This window comes from Bos grunniens, chromosome 21 (genome assembly GCF_055505025.1).
Source record: "Bos grunniens cultivar Pamir isolate PY7600 chromosome 21, Bosgru_T2T1.0, whole genome shotgun sequence".
Classification (NCBI taxonomy): domain Eukaryota; kingdom Metazoa; phylum Chordata; class Mammalia; order Artiodactyla; family Bovidae; genus Bos; species Bos grunniens.
This window is the reverse complement of record NC_141185.1, coordinates 26,212,383-26,231,685: the sequence shown is the minus strand read 5'-3', so window position 1 is coordinate 26,231,685 and position 19,303 is coordinate 26,212,383. Positions and strand designations below refer to the sequence as shown.

Below are 19,303 nucleotides of genomic sequence, written 5' to 3'. Positions count from 1 at the left end.
ACATTACATATGTAAGCCAGGAGATTTACAGTGACAGAAAAATTAGCAAATGTGATGATGCAAGCAGGGGCTAGATAGGTGCTTACACACTGCATCTTGCTCTTGCAACCCCAAGGCTGCCATGCTGTGAAGAAGCCCGGGTTTTTGACAGAAAGGCCATTTGTCTTAAATGCCCCCAGCACCTACCTCCCAGCCAACTGCTGCAACTGTGTGAGTGAGCCAAGGTAGGAGTTAACAAACAGACCTGCTCAGAATTGTGGAAAATCACAAATGTTGTAGTGTAAATGTTTAAACATTCATGACAGTTCTTAATGTTTTTGTTTAAATGTTTAAAGCCACTAGGTTTGGGGTGATTTGTTATGCTGCAATAGAAATCTGATACAATCCCACAATTAGGTAAAGACATGCTTCCTACCCTCATAGACTCCTCTGTGTACCACCAGCACGGGCAGAACACAGTGTATGTTTTGTTAAGCATTTATTAATAGATCAACAAAGATGTATATGAAAATCTGGATTTTGTTATAAAATGAAGTTGATAATCGGCTTTCCATATTTTTGTCTGTTAATATTGGGAATATGAGGACTTCCTCATAAATGGAGCAGTGGTGGTACAATGGATAAGAATCCTGCCAGTGCAGGGGACATGGGTTCAGAACAACTAAGCTCATGTGCCACAGCTTATGTGCCACAAGCCTCTGTTCTAAAGTCCTTAAGCCACAACTATTGAAGCCTGCAAGCCCCATCTACTGAAGCCCATGAGCCTAGAGCCTGTGCTCTGCAACGAGAAGCCACCACCATGAGGAGCAGCCCCTGCTTGCCACAACTAGAGAAAAGCCCAAAGGCAGCAACAAAGATCCAGTGCAACCAAAAATAAATTAATAAAAATATTGAAAATATGATTCTAAGTGTAAAGCATTTGATTTATAGTTTTCATAACTATTGAATGAGGCAGCCATGAGCTCAGTCTATAGCCTGTATGAACAGCTACACTGGCTTATAAAGATTGTCAAATCCTAATCTCAAATTTTTTAAAAATGTGGTTACCTGTAAGAGACAAAAAGACTTACTTTCTGAAAAATCTAAAAATCATTCAACTTAATATTTTGTCATAAAAGAGATCTGATACAAGGCCTCCATGCATAACACTTAGAAAACTCTAAGAGTATATGAATAAGTGCAAAATTAATAATCACAGACCGTACGTAAGTGACCTGAGAGCTTAGAAAATGGAGAGACTAATCCATGCTGGAATGTCTAAGAAAAGTCAGTGTATCATTTTTTTAGGTTGTGGCATGTGAACTCTTAGTTGCAGTATGTGGGAATTAGTTCCTTGATCATGGATTGAATCCAGGCTTCCTGCATTAGGAGCACAGAGTCTTAGCTACTGGACTACCAGGGAAGTATATATTGTAAAGGCAAGAGATTAATGGGGGAAAATGACCATTCAATATAAGAGATCTAAGAATATTCAAAGTCAAAGAGCACAGCCTACAAATAGGCCTCTGGTCAGACCTAATAGACTCTACTCTTACATAGGAAGGAATAGCCCAAGAATCACCAGATATTTCAGGGCAGCTTCTAAAGTGAAAGAAAGATAACGAATCAGGCCAAGAGATTCTGAAGAATAAGAAACAGTACATGGAGTTAGGGGGAAATAAGACCAAAATAGTACAGTTAATGTCTTAACACAGATAACTTAGAAAATACTTCACATTCATTATGCTATGAAGAAGATGCTATAAAAAATTCAGAGAAAAAGAAGGGAAATTAAGTGACAGGAGAAATTTTATAAATTCAAATACAAAGTTTGAAAGACTAGGTAGAAACAATGTCTCAGAACACAGAACAATATTAAATGAGATGGTGAGAAAAATAAAACTAAAATGGGTATCAGAAGCTAATCATCAAAATAAAAGGAGTTAGAGGAAAGGGGGAGGAAGTGATAAAAGGAATAAGAAAATGTTCAATAAAGGCATTTCCAGACTGTAAGCACACAAGTTGCAACAGAATGAATGGGAAAAGACACAATGTGAAAACTTAGAAAAATGTTGGACAGAAAGCTCCAGCTTAGAATTCTATACCCAGACCAATGATCAAGTCTGAGGGCAGAATGAAAGTTTCTTCAGATAAGTGAGGTCTCAAAAGTTGACCTCCCTTGTAATTTTCCTCCTGAAGCTACTAGAGTCTGTGCTCCAGCAAAATGAAGGAACAAACCAAAAAGAGGAAGATGTAGCCCAGGAATCAAGGGATGCAGCTCAGGGGAAAAGTGCTGGGAATGGCCAGATCAGTGGTGAAAGGAGATTCACCCATCCAAGGATGACCACTGTGCTGCTGCCCTGTCCAGATGGGAACCCAAGGACAGTGACTTCCAGGAAGTCTGTCTCCAAGGAAAAAGTGATTATTTAAATATCTTCAGACACATCGAGAGGAGATTCTTTAGAGACTCATAGAAAATTAAAATAATTATTCACTCAAGGGAAAACAAACTTATACAAGCATGAAAATGCAATCAGAGAATACAGCATGGCTTGGCTTGATTAACATTTCCATAGGCTTAATAACAATTGATCCTTGGGCTAAACAAAAGGCACGATATAAATTTCTTGAGAGGATGTTTAAGGGTAAGTATGGGGTATAATGGCTACGACCAGGAAAGTGGGGATGTGATATAAAATCATTTTTAAAGTGTGAAACCAAAAATATTCCAAACTTATATCAGATAGGAAATAGCAGTATAAATATGCCATGTAGAAATATGGGAGTAACCATGCAAAGAAATAGCTTTTAAGTAAAAAAATAATCACCTTTTGGAAGTACAAATGTAATTTTGGAGACTATCTGACTGAAACTATATTCATAGAATGGATTAAATATAGTTCTATTAAAAAAAAAAAACACTTTAAAGAGAAACTGAGCAAGCTAGTATCTAGCTAGGAGAAAGGAAGACAGTTCTGTCCAATCCTGTTATAAGTCAAATGCTTGCCCACAGAGCTCATCATTCAGTGGGAGAGATGTAGCCCAGCTTTGAATGGTGCCTGTGAAAAAGCAGAGAGGTCCATTTTTTTTCAGCTGTAAACAAGAATTTGAATTTTTAGAGTGCTGGCAGTGGAGAAAAAGTAAGAAGCAAGCAAGAAACTCTGGAGAGAAAGAAGAGCATGAAAGAAGGAATGGCTTGGCAATGAGCATGGCTTGTGGCCAGACTCTAAGGACTTCAGCCTTACTGGAAGAATGCTAAGCTGTGGAGTAACATTAGAAAATGGAAGTGGGAGAGGGGAGCCAGATTCCAGTCTGAGGAGCTTGCCAATCCTGGGTCTGTCAGCCAATATCTCATCTGGGGATCCTGGATCCTGGTATCTCAGAGCCACGCACTGACCAGAAACCTAATCATTAAGCCACTGAAATCAGACCTTTGTGATACCTGACCAGCTTCTATCACCCTTACATTTTTCATCATCTCCTTACCCCCACGATGAGGAATTAATTATAAGACTATCAAAATTCCAACAGGATGAATTATCAGCCCTCAAAAGTCTTCTGTACCCAAGTCAGGGCCCCGATAGGAAAGGCATAGACTTGGAATAGGGCTATCCGGGTAGACAGGCTTGACAACCTTGAACTCCCAAATTTTCCAGAATCCTTTGGCCCATGAAAGAAGCTCATTTCTTCTATTAGAGAATAACAATTACCCTTTGTTTGCAGACAATGCAGAATCTTCAGAGGAAGCAAAAACCTTATAGGACAATGCTTGCCTTCCTCAGGATCTGCCCCCACGTTCCATCTCGGACCCAGAACTAGAGTCAAATGAGAGCATGACCCAACTGGAGAAGTCCAGGCCTGCTAAGAGAGGAGGAGGATTATATACTGAAGGAGATTCAGGAGCTAACAAAGCCATACCAACTGGAAGGGGTAGAATTTGCCTGGACACAGATCTTGACGATATTGAAAATAAAGAAGAGAAAATAAAGCTAGATAAGGGACTTCATCAGTACGGGGGGACTTGCCCATGACACAACACTTAACATTCTGATAAGGCCTGGGGTTTTCCCTAGTTTCCTGTCGGACAGTTCTTAGAAGCCTGGGCCACGTAAATGAAGAAGAGATACAAGAACTACTGTGGCAGGGTGTGAAGGGAGGATTGAAAGACTCAGAGGAATGCACACGCTGGAATGGATCTATTATAATCCATATTCTAGAAAACACACAGCTATATTCCTTGGGAGAGCCCAGAGGTCATGCTGGTTATCACAACCATATGAAGTGTGCTAAGGAGAGAATGTCACTGGCATCATTAAGAAACTTCATAATTGCTGTCCTCTGTAAACTGTCCTCTATAGGTAGCGGGTGCTATGTCAATACTGGGCTCCTTACTAGCTATGGGGATCAGAGAACCCCCAAAGAGCAGAGGCCTGGTAGCAGTACTTAACTGCCAGAAACTAGGTGGTCATGGTTATCCTCATGGGCAACAAAGTCAGAATGGTATCCGTTGGTGACTGACCCTCAGGGCTCTATGGGATACAGTGTCCACAGAGGCAAGATGTATAGCTTATTGCCTAATAAGGATTATTAATAAGGATTATTGCTTAATAGTATTCAAAAATACCAAGAACATGTGAGCAGAAGGTTGAGATCAGCTGTCCCTAGAAGGTCATGATTGTTTGCCCAATTTCCAAACTCAAGTCAGGTCCTCAATCCAGAATCCAATGATTGAAAGAGAAGAGACAGACAAATTGAGGACAATTTGAGCATGAAAATAATGATAATAAGGGATTATAACACTAAATAAAATGGACTGAAAGTGAAGTCGCTTAGTTGTGTCTGACTCTTTGTGACCCCGTGGACTGTAGCCCACCAGGCTCCTCCATCCATGGGATTCTCCAGGCAAGAACACTGGAGTGGGTTGCCATTTCCTTCTCCAGGGGATCTTCCCAACCCAAGGACTAAACCCAGGTCTCCCACATTGCAGGCAGATGCTTTAACTATATAGAGAGAAAAGGACACTTCAACACCACAAGTACATATAGCAGTGATTCCCAGAGTCCTCCCTGCTTATGATCATTTACTCAAATAACCGTATATTGGGAGAAATAGAGGACACAGAGGCAGCTATGCAGAGGGTCCAAGGTCCACTGCTAACTAGAAAACCAAAGCACCACTCTGAGCTCCTGTTAGAAGAGAGGGATTTGGGACCAGGTAAAAAGTGGATTTCTGAAACAATCCTACTCATCTCTTTGTGGGTCTAATGGGTCCATGGAGCTGGTTAGTGGTCATTTCTCCAGTTCTTGAATGTATAAATGGAATGGACATACTTATTTGTCAAACTCTCATATCAGACATTGGTTCCTTAAAACAGCAGAGTAAAAAGATTGTAGTAGGAAAGGTCAAATGAGAGTCCATGAAACTACCCCTAACTTTAGATAATAAAAACCAACATTGCTTCCCAAGGGAATGACAGAAATTAGGGTTACTCTTGGACTTAAATAATGCAGTAGTGATGGTCTGTCTCCCCATTTGCATTCTCGTTTAACTTACCTTGATGGCCCTTACAAAAACCCGATGAATCACGGTGGACAGCAATGAACTAGCAAAAACTTAATCAAGTAGAAGCCTATTGTACTTATGGTGCCAAATGTGGTTATCTTTACCAGAGGAAGTTAAATACAGGCTCTACAATACAATGTGATCTGCAGCTCTTGATCTGGCTAAGGCATTCTCTCCCATGCCCATCAGGAGGAAGATCAGAAGCAAGTTGCGTTGCCACGTGATGGACAACAAAGTACATTCATGACTGTGTCCCAGATTATTGCTTCTCTGTCACATCCCCAAAGCAACCAACAACATCCAGACATTCTTCAGACTACCACTGTGACCTACTGTACTGATGATACTGTGTTTTCAGGTATTTGTGACGTCTTTGTAAGATATGCGGGTTCCACGGAGTGGGAAATAAATCCTACAAAGATCCAGAGTCCTCCTGGCAGTTTTTGGGTCCAACTCTCTGGAGCCTCCCAGGATATTCCCTCCAAAGTAAAGGGCAATTTGTACCTCCTACTACTGAAAGGGAGAAACACAATGTGTGATGGGCCCCTTTGAACTTTGTGGGGAGCATTGTTCATTCTTGGGAATACTGCTGACTGATTTGTCAAGTGATTTTGAAAGCTTTCATTTCTGAATTGCACCTAGAGTAAGGAAGGGATCAGTAGCAGGTATAAACCATAAATAACCTGACATTTGGACCACACCATAAAGCCAGATTCAGAGGTCCTAGAGGAAGGAAAAGGTGTCTTGTGAAATTCCAGGCAAGCTCTGAGAGTCACAGCACAGTTCATTAGGGTTCTGTATGTATAGGGCATACAAGGGTTTACACATCCTTTGAGAAAGAACTCCTGGCATGCTGGACATGGAGCATCTTATCTTGGGGAAGCAAGTGACCATGTACCATAAATGCCCTCATAAATGTGATCACATTTACCATAAATGTGAGCCACACAAGCTCATCAGCAATCTACCATATGAATAAAGCAGCACATCTGGGATCAGGCTCAAGCAGGTACAGAGGTCACCAATAAGCTGCAAGAATGGGTAGCCAGGTTCCCAGCACACCCATCCTTATTGCACTGACGTCCTTCCCTTGGTTCACACTTGTGACCTTATGGGGGTGTTCCCTGTGAATGAGCAGACAAACGAAACGGAAAATGTGAGCTTGATTTTTGGACTCAGATCCCTCACGGATGAGAGTTTGGGTCATCTCATCAAATAACTCCCCACCCGTCCCCGCCTAGTCAAGCAGAAATGCTAGTTGAGGGCAAGAAGAATCTAGGTTGAATGGGAAAAGTTGGAGATGAATATTAGTTGTGTCTTCAGGACCAGCTGCTCGCTAACTCACCTCTTGTATGCTTTCTGTGATCAACCAGACTTCAGGGAAATCTATGCTTCTGTTAAATGAACTTAGTGTGAAAAGCAAAGAATCTGAATAGGGTAGATTGTAGTTGATGCTGTTGGTGTCCCACTCAAATCTTCCCCCACCCCGGATTGTAATAACATCTTCCAGGAAAACCCAGAAGAACTTTGTGGCCAACACAACACATATTCTCCCAGCTGCTATGAGTGTTGGCTAATGAAGCTCACAGGCATCCTGCTATGAAAACTTGCCCTCAGCCAAGGGAATCTATCTTGCCCAGAAGGCTACAAACCCCACCTTCATGCCCATCAACATTGCCAAAGAATAAGAGGGTACAGGATACAAAACACAGCATGATTTACTCTCTAGGCCATCCCTCTTAACATCCCCAGGGGTGGGCTACTCTTTAGCAGAAACTACATGCCTTACTTTGCCTCTTTCCCTATCTTATCCCATACTCCCCTGCTCTTCTACAGATTTTTCTCCCCCCAAAAATCACTCCTTAAATAAGATGCATGCACCCGAATTCTTACCTTAGGATCTGCTTCTAGGGTAGCCAACCTAAGATATCTATGACACTGATATGACTCAAATTTGAGCATCTATAGACAGAGGGAATTTTTGCTACCAATTTTTCCTAAGGTTTTACCTTAGTTAAGAAGTTAGTTGTTAAACAGCATTAGCTCATAGTTTCTCCCAGGGCTATTGCATATTTTTAATGAGCTTAAGAACAAAAGAAGCCAAAGATGAGGTTGAACTCAACTAACATGCCAGGATTGTCATCAAAGTCACCTTCTCTTGTATATATCTGTGAGGTGATGCTGAGGAAAGGACTGGAGAAGAGGGTGGGAGAGATAGTATGCCTCCTCCATCCCCATCCACCTGCATCACCCTCCACACTTCTATCCTGAAGCTCCAGTGTGTCCCTCTCCTTATATTCAATAGTTTCTCATAATATAACAAAGACAGAATTTTAGATCAATTTGGCAATGGACCAAAATGGATTGGGGCTGACCAAGATGAGGAAAAGACCTGTAGAGAGCCCATTACAGAGATAAAGAGTTAGATATGAGATGGTGAACACCTACATTTTTATGGTGTCAACATGAATGAAAAGGAAGGAATAGAAATGAGATTTCACCTTGAAAGTTCTCAGGTTCCAACCATCCTGTGGACTCAGTTAACACTGAAGCAACATTAATACCCCAAGTTCCCTGGATTATTACTGTCATCTACTGGTGTAAATCTCATCTCCCCCATTCATTCCTACACCACCCAAAGGGATCTCTTGGGTGCTCCCATCCTCTGCTTCAGCCTGGATGTTGGCTTCCTACATACCACAGGAGTATCATGCCTCAATACCATTGACCTGAGGCTCCCTGAGTGCTGACTGCTGTTCCCGAGGTTTCAGAACTCTTGGTGTGGCTGAGTGCTCTTTGATTTCCAGCTGAAATCATACCCGAGCCACCCAGTGCTTGATCAGCACTGAGGAGACAAACGCTCTCCCCACCCATCTGTTTGTTCTTCATGAAGACTGATATGACAGAGAGTACTGATGAAGAGTTTCTTCAGAGTAGCTGATAATGTTGATTAGATGCCACCGTCTCATTCACTGTTTCACATGGGAATATGCTGACTGGTCAACTAGATTAGACAGCCGTCCAGGGAACCTACTTCTTCTGTGTATTCAGTCGTGTCTATGGTACAATGCATATCGGTCATGCTCAAAAACTTCTGGTTGAATGATTAACCACTAAGGATGTGCCAAGAGTCCCAAGTCATTGCTTCAAGACAGGAAACTCTTTCATTCTATATGTGATAGGAGTGACTGTAAGTGAAAGTGAAATCTATAAATGTGATTATACAGTCATCTGTTATTACTGGGGGCGATAGCATGCTAGCACCCAAGACCTTTGACAGAGTTAAACTAGAAATAAAAACTGAGACAGACGGTCTTGGCAACAGAGTGACCCTTGGACCTGCAAGATTATACACTGTGGTCAGATATTTATAACCTAACATGAAGATGAAACCAGGTCCCCCTAAAATTGAGTTCCTCTGCCGAGTTTATAATTAAACTCTTTATCCAAAATGTTATCCCTCAAAATGTTATTCCCCTTCTTGTCTAACAGCTCTTAAGATTGAGACATATTGAAGAAAACGGGGAATTGTAACTAAGCAGGACCTTATGAGGTCTTCCCAGGACAGACCTCCTCTCCTATATCCTCTGCTTTAGCTCCTCTCTGGAGCACCTGAATAACAATATTTGATGCACATTTCTTGAGTTGCTTTACAGGTGCTGAAACGTCCCTAAAAGGGAAACTATTTGATGGCCCTGAGCACGATAGCCCCCAGACCTTCTAGAGCCTAAGGATTGATGTCAACCCCTGGGACCCTGCCCTGTTACCTCACCATCAACCAATCAGAGAAGTATGCATGAGCTGATCACACACCCTTTGATCCTCCTTCCTCACCTGGCTTTCAAAAAAGCTTCCCTTAAAAAAAAAGCTTTTCTGAAACCCACTGGAGAGTTGAGGGTTTTTGAACACTAGCTACCGCAGACCACTTGTGTGGCGCCTTACAGTAAATGCTGTGCTTTCCTCACTGCACTTCCATGTCAGTGGGTTGGCTTTACGTGTGCTAGAGCAGAGCCAAGTCTGGTTCAGAAACAAAAATAATCCATCAAAAGAGAGTAGGTCGTGGGAAATGGAAAAGGGAAAGTTGCAGAGAAGAATGTTGGCAGCATATACTCCCAGCCCTCAGATACCAGGGAAAGGTACTCCAAATCACATTTTAAAACAAAAGAAAATTGCCATGTGACACACAAACACACACAGGCCATAAGAGGGAAGTTAATGGAAATATGCTATTTTTTCCAGTGGCCGGTCCAGTAGTAGTTCTGATGGTGACAGCACATTGCTAAACAGTAACGACACTTCAGATTTCACACTGGGATACTGTGATTTATAACAGGAAATTTCTATTTTGTTTTCCTCCTGTTCCTGGCACAGAGCTCCTAAAACCGTTGGAATTTCCAGTGAGGAGAGCAATAAAGGCTGCTGTTGTTATGAGAGGGAGGCAGGTGACTCTCAGAAAGCACCTAAGGATGAGGGCTGGTGGCCAGGAGAACCAACCATGTGATTAGAGGGTTGAACTTTCGGTCCCACTATTTTCCCCTGCCCCTAATTTCCTGGGAGGAGAGGGGTTAGAGGCTGAGTTCAGTCATCAATAGCCAGTGATTTACTCAATGGTGCCTAAGCAATGAGGGCTCCATAAAAACCCAAAGGGGGTTCAAAGAGCTTCTTGGGTGGGTGCACCCATGGAGGGCTGGGAAACTCAGCGCCCCTTTCCTCTCACCTCATCCTACGCATCTCTTTCATCTGACTCTTTCTGAGTTATACCTGTTTATAATAAACCAATAATCCAGTAAGTAAACTGTTTCTCTTCCATCAACTGCTGCTGCTGCTGCTAAGTCACTTGAGTTGTGTCCGACCCTGTGCGACCCCATGGACTGCAGCCTACCAGGCTTCTCCGTCCATGGGATTCTCCAGGCAAGAACATTGGAGTGGGTTGCCATTTCCTTCTCCAACTATTCAAGCTTATTAATCAAATCCAAGGAGACTGCTGTTGCAACTTTCCACCTATAGCTGGTGGGTCAGAAGCCCAAATGAAGACCCAGAGTAATGACTGGTGACTGACTTGGGGGATGAGGGCAGAGAGTCATATAAGACTGAGCCCTTGACCTGTGGAATTTGACACTACCCTCAAGCAGAGTGTCAGCATTCAGTTGTAACACATCCAGCTAGTATCCGAGAATTGCTTGGTGATATGTTTAAAGAATACACACACATTGGGAAATTGGTGTCATAACTGACATCACAGAATCATCGTTGATGATGAAACCAAGCAGGACTCTCTGGATCCTGGGTCCAAAACCTTTCTGTGTCCCCTGTTTCTTGTTTGTAGGAAATAGGCTTCATCCAGCCTCCCTGACCTTTCTTGAGTTCCAAAGGCCAGGTTCAAAAAGTTGCTAATCAGGGAAGGGAGGGGATGCAGAGACAAGGGAGGAACAGTTGAGAAACCATAATGCACCCTGGGGCAGGATCCCAGTTTCAGTTCAGTCGCTAAGTCATGTCCAACTCTTTGCAACCCCATGGACTGCAGCACGTCAGGCCTCCCTGTCCATCACCAACTCCCAGAGTTTACTCAAATTCATGTCCATTGAGTCGGTGATGCCATCCAAACATCTCAACCTCTGTCACCCCCTTCTCCTCCTGGAATATACATAACAATATTGGTTTCTCCTCAAGAAATATACATAGCAATACCTTTGAAGAACTAAGGCCCTCACCCAGGTGGTGGATGGCAACTTCCAGTTGAGCCCAAGATTCCTTGGGCTCAAGGACAACCAACCGACCAACCAGAAGAAAGCCACACAACCTGAAGCCCTCACCCCAAATTTTTCCTATAAAACATTTCTCCGAAAACCACTGGGGAGTTTGAGGTTTTTGAGCATTCCTCTTTATTGGCACTGCAATAAACCTTTCTCTGCCCCAAACTCCAATGTATTGGTTTACTTTGCCTCACTGTTTGTCAGGAATACAAACTTTGTTGATAACAGTGATCAGAGCTGGGACCAGAATCAGAATTGTAAGCACTCGCTTACACAACCAAAACAGGAGGGAAGGCAGCAGGGCACAACATTTAAAAGAATGGCATAGCCATGTGTGTGCGTGCTAAGCTGATTCAGTTGCGTCTAACTCTTTGTGACCCCATGGACTGTAGCCTGCCAGATTCCTCTGTCCATGGGATTCTCCATGCAAGAATACTGGAATGGGTTGTCATGCCCTCCTCCAGGGGATCTTCCCAACCCAGGGATCGAACCCTTGTCTCCTACAGCTCTTGCATTGTAGGCAAATTCTTTATGGCTGAGACACCAGGGAAGCCCGGCATAGATATCTGCTCAGTTCAGTTATTCAGTTGTGTCTAGCTCTTTGCAATCCCATGGACTGCAGCACACCAGGCTTTCTTGTCCATCACCAACACCCAGAGCTTACTCAAACTCATGTCCATCAAGTCAGTGATGCCATCCAACCATCTCATCCTGTCGTCCCCTTCTCCTCCTGCACTCAATCTTTCCCAACATCAGGGTCTTTTCAAATGAGTCAGCTCTTTGCATCAAGTGGCCAAAGTACTAGAGTTTCAGTTTCAACATCAGTCCTTCCAATGAACACTCAGGACTGGTTTCCTTTAGAATGGACTTGTTGGATCTCCTTGCAGCCCAAGGGACTCTCAAGAGTCTTCTCCAACACCACAGTTCAAAAGCATCTATTCTTCAGTGCTCAGCTTTCTTTATAGTCCAACTCTCACATCCATACGTGACTACTGGAAAACCATAGCCTTGACTAGATGGACCTTTGTTGGCAAAGTGATGTCTCTGCTTTTTAATATGCTGTCTAGGTTGGTCATAGCATTTCTTCCAAGGAGTAAGTGTCTTTTAATTTCATGGCTGCAGTCACCATCTGCAGTGATTTTGGAGCCCCCCAAAATAAGGTCTGTCACTGTTTCCATTGTTTCTCCATCTATTTGCCATGAAGTGATGGGACCAGATGCCATGATCTTCATTTTCTGAATGTTGAGTTTTAAGCCAGCTTTTTCACGCTCTTCTTTCACTTTCATCAAGAGGCTCTTTAGTTCTTCTTCACTTTCTGCCATAAGGGTGGTGTCATCTGCATATATGAGGTTATTAATATTTCTCCTGGCAATCTTGATTCCAGCTTGGGCTTCATCCAGTCCAGCATTTCTCATGATGTACTCTGCATATAAGTTAAATAAGGAGGGTGACAATATACAGCCCTGACATACTCCTTTCCCTATTTGGAACCAGTCTGCTGTTCCATGTCCAGTTCTAACTGTTGCTTCTTGACCTGCATACAGATTTCTCAGGAGGCAGGTGAGGTGGTTGGTATTCAGATCTCTTGAAGAATTTTCCACAGTTTGTTGTGATCTACACAGTCAAAGGCTTTGACATAATCAATAAAGCAGAAGTAGATGTTTTTCTGGTATTCTTTTGCTTTTTCAATGATCCAACAAATGTTGGCAATTTGATCTCTGGTTTCTTTGCCTTCTCTAAATCCATGCCTATAGCTACAGCACATAGCAAAAAAACTGATCAGAGTCAAATAACTCCAAGATGAATGAGTCAACTTCCACTAGACCTTGAGCCTCAGTATACATTCATTGTAACACATCAGCAAGCTAAATGATACACCCACAGGCACCATGACAGTTCCAAAGTTGACCATAAAGGCCAAAAAGTGGGCAGTGGCCCAATTCCTGTAAATCGCCTCCCCTTCCCCAAAATAGTTGGAATAATCCTCCCAACTCAGTATTCTATAAAATTACCCATCCCTATAAAAACTGACAGGGCCTTCCCTGGTGGCTCAGTGGTGAAGAACCCACCTGCCAATGCAGGATACATGAGTTCAATCCTTGGGGTGGGTAAATCCACTGGAGAAGGAAATGGAGTTGCCTTACTCCAGTATTCTTGCATGGAGAATTCCATGGACAGAGGAGTCTGGTGGGTTACAGTCCATGGGGTCGTAAAAGAGTCAGACATGCCTTAGCACCAAACAACAACATTTAAAAACTGACAACCCCACACTGTGGGGCCTCTCTTGCCTTCTGAGACAGCACACACTCTGTCTATGGAGTGTGTTTCTCTCTAAATAAATCCACACACTTTGTCTCTCACTGAAATCTTTCTGCAGTAAGACATTAAGAACGTGAGCTTCATTAAGTCCTGAGACTAGGTGTGTAATCTAGATGATGAGCTCATGTCTCAGTCTGGACTACACAGTTTCACAACTGCTATTGAGTGAATACTTTATAAAATGTATTCAGCCATGTTATTTCCCCAAAGAAATATACAAAACCAAGAATAAAACATGCTCATTAATTGCTATCAAGGCAGTTTGTGATGAATTCCTTGAAATTCATGGAATATAACAAGAAATTAAGACAAAGGATAAAATTGACATTACACTGGATTTTGTCTTGAACAGGTAAGGTTTTGGTATCATAAAGGACAGGAGAGACAAAACTTTTCCCCCTAAGTCAGTTATTTCTGTTTTTCTGATATACTGTAGTTGCTAGATCAAGAGTATGTAAAAGTGAATCCATCATCACTATGGGACTGACCATTCAAAAAAATAAAATTCAGCTGACGGTATACCAAGAATACCATTGTGATACAAAAAAAGTTATACAAAAGAAAGTTTTTAAAAAAAGTGAGAATAAAAGTTTAGAGCTACACAAGACAAAATCTGGTAGCAAATCAACTCTTTCCACTGCAGTAACACCAAACCCTGCCCTGAGCCACCTTGGAAGTCCTTCAATTAAAGGGGAAGGCATTCAAGGCAGGAGGTTCACACAGGCAGTTAAATGAAGAGGTTGTGCTCTTCTGATTTTGCAGCCTTAGAAAACTGGGCCATCCCATCACTACTAACAATGTAGGCAGAGCAGCAAAGACAAGAACACTTTGCTTTTGAAGATAAATCCCCACAGGAAAGCTGCTTTGCTCTGTGTGGGTAGAAACAGACAAGAAAATGGTCATATCCGCTAGCACTTTTATCTCCTTGCTGCCTAGCAACTTTCATAGGCAGAGTGCGGAGAGGGAAAATTCTATGGAAGCCCAAGAGTAAGCAGACACTGTGTCTTATGAGCTTTAATAACACTGTCTCTGTGAGGTTTAGTAACATGACCTCTGAAGAGCTGCCCTCAACCGAGAAGGTCAGGAAAGTATTCTTACTTTTTCGTGTCTCTTCATGTCGAATCGTATTTCTGGTTGGTTCTTGGGGCTTTCTCCTCAGGCTGCCAGGGGGAAGAGGAAAGTTGTTGTATTATTTGAAGCCAAAGGAATATTGTGGTTTAAAAGTAAGCAAGAGTAAGCTTAATAGCACCAGTTTCCACCACCTTCTCACTCCAGCATCTCGACAGGACAATTGAGCAGCAGGTGTTTCTGCTGGTGCCAATCTAGGGCCAAGGAATACAGCTGACTCCCTCCATCACGGAACTAAAGCCCCAAGGACTGGAGTGAGCATTCTTCATTCCAGAGCAGATCATCTGAGGCCAGATTAAACCAGAGAAGCTCAGCCAGAGACTGCTAAGTCTGCTAAGTCGCTTCAGTCATATCGGACTCTGTGTGACCCCATAGATGGCAGCCCACCAGGCTCCTCCGTCCCTGGGGTTCTCCAGGCAAGAATACTGGAGTGGGTCGCCATTTCCTTCTCCAATGCATGAAAGTGAAAAGTCAAAGTGAAGTCGCTCAGTCGTGTCCGACTCTTAGCTACCTCATGGACTGCAGCCTACCAGGCTCCTCCGTCCATGGGATTTTCCAGGCAAGAGTACTGGAGTGGGGTGCTGAGCCCTAATCTTATCAGCAACCCCACCCTTGAGCCATTGCCATAAAAACTGTTCACCAAATCCTCCCAGGATATGGTTTAATAGACAAAACTAACAAGACATCTATAGGAACACAAAAACTCTGTATTCTTTAGAAAAACAGAATTTCTCAAACAACTCTAGGTTGAAATTTGTCTAGGTATTACATTACTGAAATACTTTTAAGATTTACAATATGCAATAAAACTGAAAATAAGTAAAAAACAAAAAGAGTACATGCACACACAGTAACAACTTGAAATTTTTAACAAATCTTCAAAAAAAAATCTAAAGTTAGGTTATTCAGAAGTACTGAAAAAAATTACTAAGCAAAACTGTTTAATTGTAACTTGTACATCAAACACTAACTGCTTTACACTTAAACCTCACAACAACACTTAGAGGTAGATGCCTTGATCTCCATTTTCCAGGTGAGAAAACAGAGGCACACAGAAGTCAAAAAGTTTGCCTAAGTTTATACAGATAGTAAGCTGCAGAAATTAAAAGACGCTTACTCCTTAGAAGGAAAGTTATGACCAACCTAGATAGCATATTCAAAAGCAGAGACATTACTTTGCCAACAAAGGTCCGGCTAGTGAAGGCTATGGTTTTTCCTGTGGTCATGTATGGATGTGAGAGTTGGACTGTGAAGAAGGCTGAGCGCCAAAGAATTGATGCTTTTGAACTGTGGTGTTGGAGAAGACTCTTGAGAGTCCCTTGGACTGCAAGGAGATCCAACCAGTCCATTCTAAAGGAGATCAGCCCTGGGATTTCTTTGGAAGGAATGATGCTAAAGCTGAAACTCCAGTACTTTGGCCACCTCATGCGAAGAGTTGACTCATTGGAAAAGACTCTGATGCTGGGAGGGATTGGGGGCAGGAGGAGAAGGGGACGACAGAGGATGAGATGGCTGGATGGCATCACTGACTTGATGGACGTGAGTCTGAGTGAACTCTGGGAGTTGGTGATGGACAGGGAGGCCTGGTGTGCTGCGATTCATGGGGTTGCAAAGAGTCAGACATGACTGAGCGACTGAACTGAACTGAACTGAAGCTGCAGAAGCAGAATTTGACCCCAGGCAGCCTGGGTCTTTCTGGTTCACCAGGGCTTCCCAGGTGGCGCTAGTGGTAGAGAACCCACCTGCCAATGCAGGAGACATGGGTTCAATCCCCAAGTCGGGAAGATCCCCTGGAGAAGGACATGGCAACCCACTCCAATATTCTTCCCTGGAGAATCCCATGGACAGAGGAGCCTGGCAGGCTACAGTCCATAGGGCTGCAAAAAGTCAGACATGATTGAAACAATTTAGCACAGAGCCTGGTTCTAAGGCATACATCCTTAACCACTACACTGTGTAATTTCATATAAAAACCCATTAGAATGGCCAATACCATAAACAGGAAAATTCATAGCCTTAATATCTTTTTATATTAAAACAAAATAGGCTAGTTAACACAAGACGGCAACATGGCAGGAGACTTCAGTAAATGAGCCTGTTCCCTCCTTCCACACTAAAAACGGGTAGAGAGTGGGCAGAAGGGAAAAAAATAAAAGAAATGGTATTACCCTGGCCAAGGACTACCAGGGTCTATGTGGATGATATTAGGTAAGACAAGTAGACTCACGTATATATTTTTTAATATATTTATTTTATTGATTTATGTGGCTGCACTGGGTCTAGTTGTGACACATAGGATCTTTAGCTGTGGCACGTGGGATCTAGTTCCCTAATCAGGGATTGGGTCCAGGCCCCCTGCATTGGGAGTGTGGAATCTTAGCCACTAGACCCCCTGGGAAGTCCCCCTTGTATATACATCAACACAAGATAAGGATTGGTGTGAATCATGGATCTGACTAGCAATGCTGCAAATATTAGAGCATCTGTGCATATTGAGTTAAAATTAGGTTTGTGCATATAGAGTCAAAATTGGGTTCTAAGTGATTACGTCTCTAATGACTTTGATTACAGTAGCTTGCTAAATTGCTATAAATGGGGGCCTCTAGGAAAAAGTGTTTAAGAGTCCACACTGTGGTGTCAGATCTCAACTTGAGGCTACAGCTTGGCCACTAGATAGTTTTATGATCTTGATGTAGTTATTTAACCTCATTTTCCTCTTATATAAAGTGGGAAAACCATAGCCACCACAGATTCTACCATTACAGAATAGCTTTGTTCTTTCATTATATATGTGTTCTATGCACACAGCACAGGAAAATAAGAAGATGGTTATTTGCAGACCAAAAACTGACACTCAGCTCTCAAAAGTTAAAGTAGGCAGAAGTACCTTATCAGAAGAAATTGTAAGACTTCACGTTCTTTGTAATAATGGATTTGGATATTAGGAAAAGCCCTCTTAAAAACAAAACATGCACAATAACACTATAAAGGAACTCCCTAGAGGGCCCTAGAATTCCCTAGAGGACTTGGCACTTTTACTGATGGATTTCCATCCCTGGCTGGGGGACTAGGATCCCATCAGTTGCACAGCAGAGCCAAACACACACACAAACCAAAAACACTAAAATTTCTGGGTAAGTGTTAAAAATAAACAAAAAGCAGATATCTTTCTTAAAAGTCAGAGGAGCTAACACCATAGTTAGAAATAACCAGGACCAAAGGAACTCCAGAGATAAATAAGCAGAGAAGCCATTTTTGTCCTGAGGGCTCTTGCTCCCACTAGACTAGAACTTGCATGTGAATGACTTTTGGCTGCAAATGGGACACAAGTCAAAGCTCAGACTCACACCAGGTGGATGTCTAGAGGGAGATTCTCCCCTCAACAAGCCTGAGGCCCAAAGGTGAGGGTGAACTAAAGGAATCCAGGTCTTCTATAAGATCTTGCATTCTAAATGGACCCAGACCTCAAGCCTTGAACTAAGAGTGTTGCCAAGTGTCCAAGCTCACTCTTCTCGCTGCACGACAGGCCAACGAATCCAAGAGACCAGGTGTTGTTGAGGCAAGGAAAATTACTTTATTCTGAAAGCAGCTGACCAAGAAGATGGCAGGCTAGTGCCTCAAAATAACCATCTTATCATGGTCTGGATGCCAGGTTCTTTTATAGATCAGAGATGGTGGGGAGGTGAGGAGGCAAAGTGAAAAAGCCATTAATCTTGCAAACGTCTCCCAGAATGGCAAACATCAGACAGGGGCTGTGTTAATTTCTTCCTTCCTGCCATCTATAGGTGGACAGGGTTCTGGAAAAGAGCACTTTAACAGTTAGGGGGAGGGACAGCATTCTCTGAGGCAAGCCATTCTGTATGATTATAATAACAAAAGCAATGAAAAGCAAGTCAAAGAAACAGTTCCAACATGGAGTCAGAATTGGCTTCTCCTCTGCAACAAGAGTAGGGTAGTCTTGGATTAGAACTGCCTGCCTGTGCCATGCAGAAGCAAACTCAAGTGCTTCCTGCAAGACTGTAGCTGTGTTCTAGTTCTCCACTTTTTTCTAGAGATAGTTCCAAGTACAGTAGTCCAGAATTAATGATGAAAGTGGACACCAAAGTTGTTACCATGAAGAAGAAAAGCATGTGTGGTCATGTGCACACTGACACACACAGATCCACAAGGGATAAAAAGCATGTCGTTTATTGTGTTTAGTGAAATGCAAGATATGCTCCATCTACAGGGAATAGGAGACTTTTACCAAATGAGAAAGAGAACCAAACATAACTTATAGAATTTAAAAAATATGATAACCAAAGTTATGAACTCAGTGGATAAGTTAATAGCAGATTGAGGACATTCATGAATAGGGATAAAAACCAAAAGAAGTTATCCAGAATGTAGCCTGAAGAGACAAACAGCAAATGTAAAAAAACTGGTAAGGAACAGGAGGTACAGAAGTGAGGTCAAGGGCATTCAGTTGGGATCCCCAAGGAAGAAGAGGGTGGGAAAGAGAATACATTTGAAGAGATAACGGCTGAGGATTTTTCAAATCAATTGATTCAAGTTCAGTTCAC

At 42.5% G+C, this 19,303-nt stretch overlaps 1 protein-coding gene across 26 annotated transcripts in view; it reads right to left on the bottom strand.

Moving 5' to 3' along the window:
* Positions 1–19,303, bottom strand: part of LOC147349293 (uncharacterized) — a 290,491-nt gene that overhangs the window by 257,259 nt on the left and 13,929 nt on the right. For 19 of the 26 annotated variants that reach the window (XM_086363646.1, XM_086363645.1, XM_086363636.1 and 16 more), the window contains one exon: positions 14,712–14,773. The exons of 4 other annotated variants lie outside the window; for them this stretch is intronic. The gene's annotated coding sequence lies outside the window, so the exon portion shown is untranslated. Of the gene's footprint in view, positions 1–14,711; positions 14,774–16,483; positions 16,619–19,303 lie in introns of all 26 variants that reach the window. 3 more of the 26 variants (XM_086363637.1, XM_086363639.1, XM_086363643.1) reach the window with 1 other exon arrangement.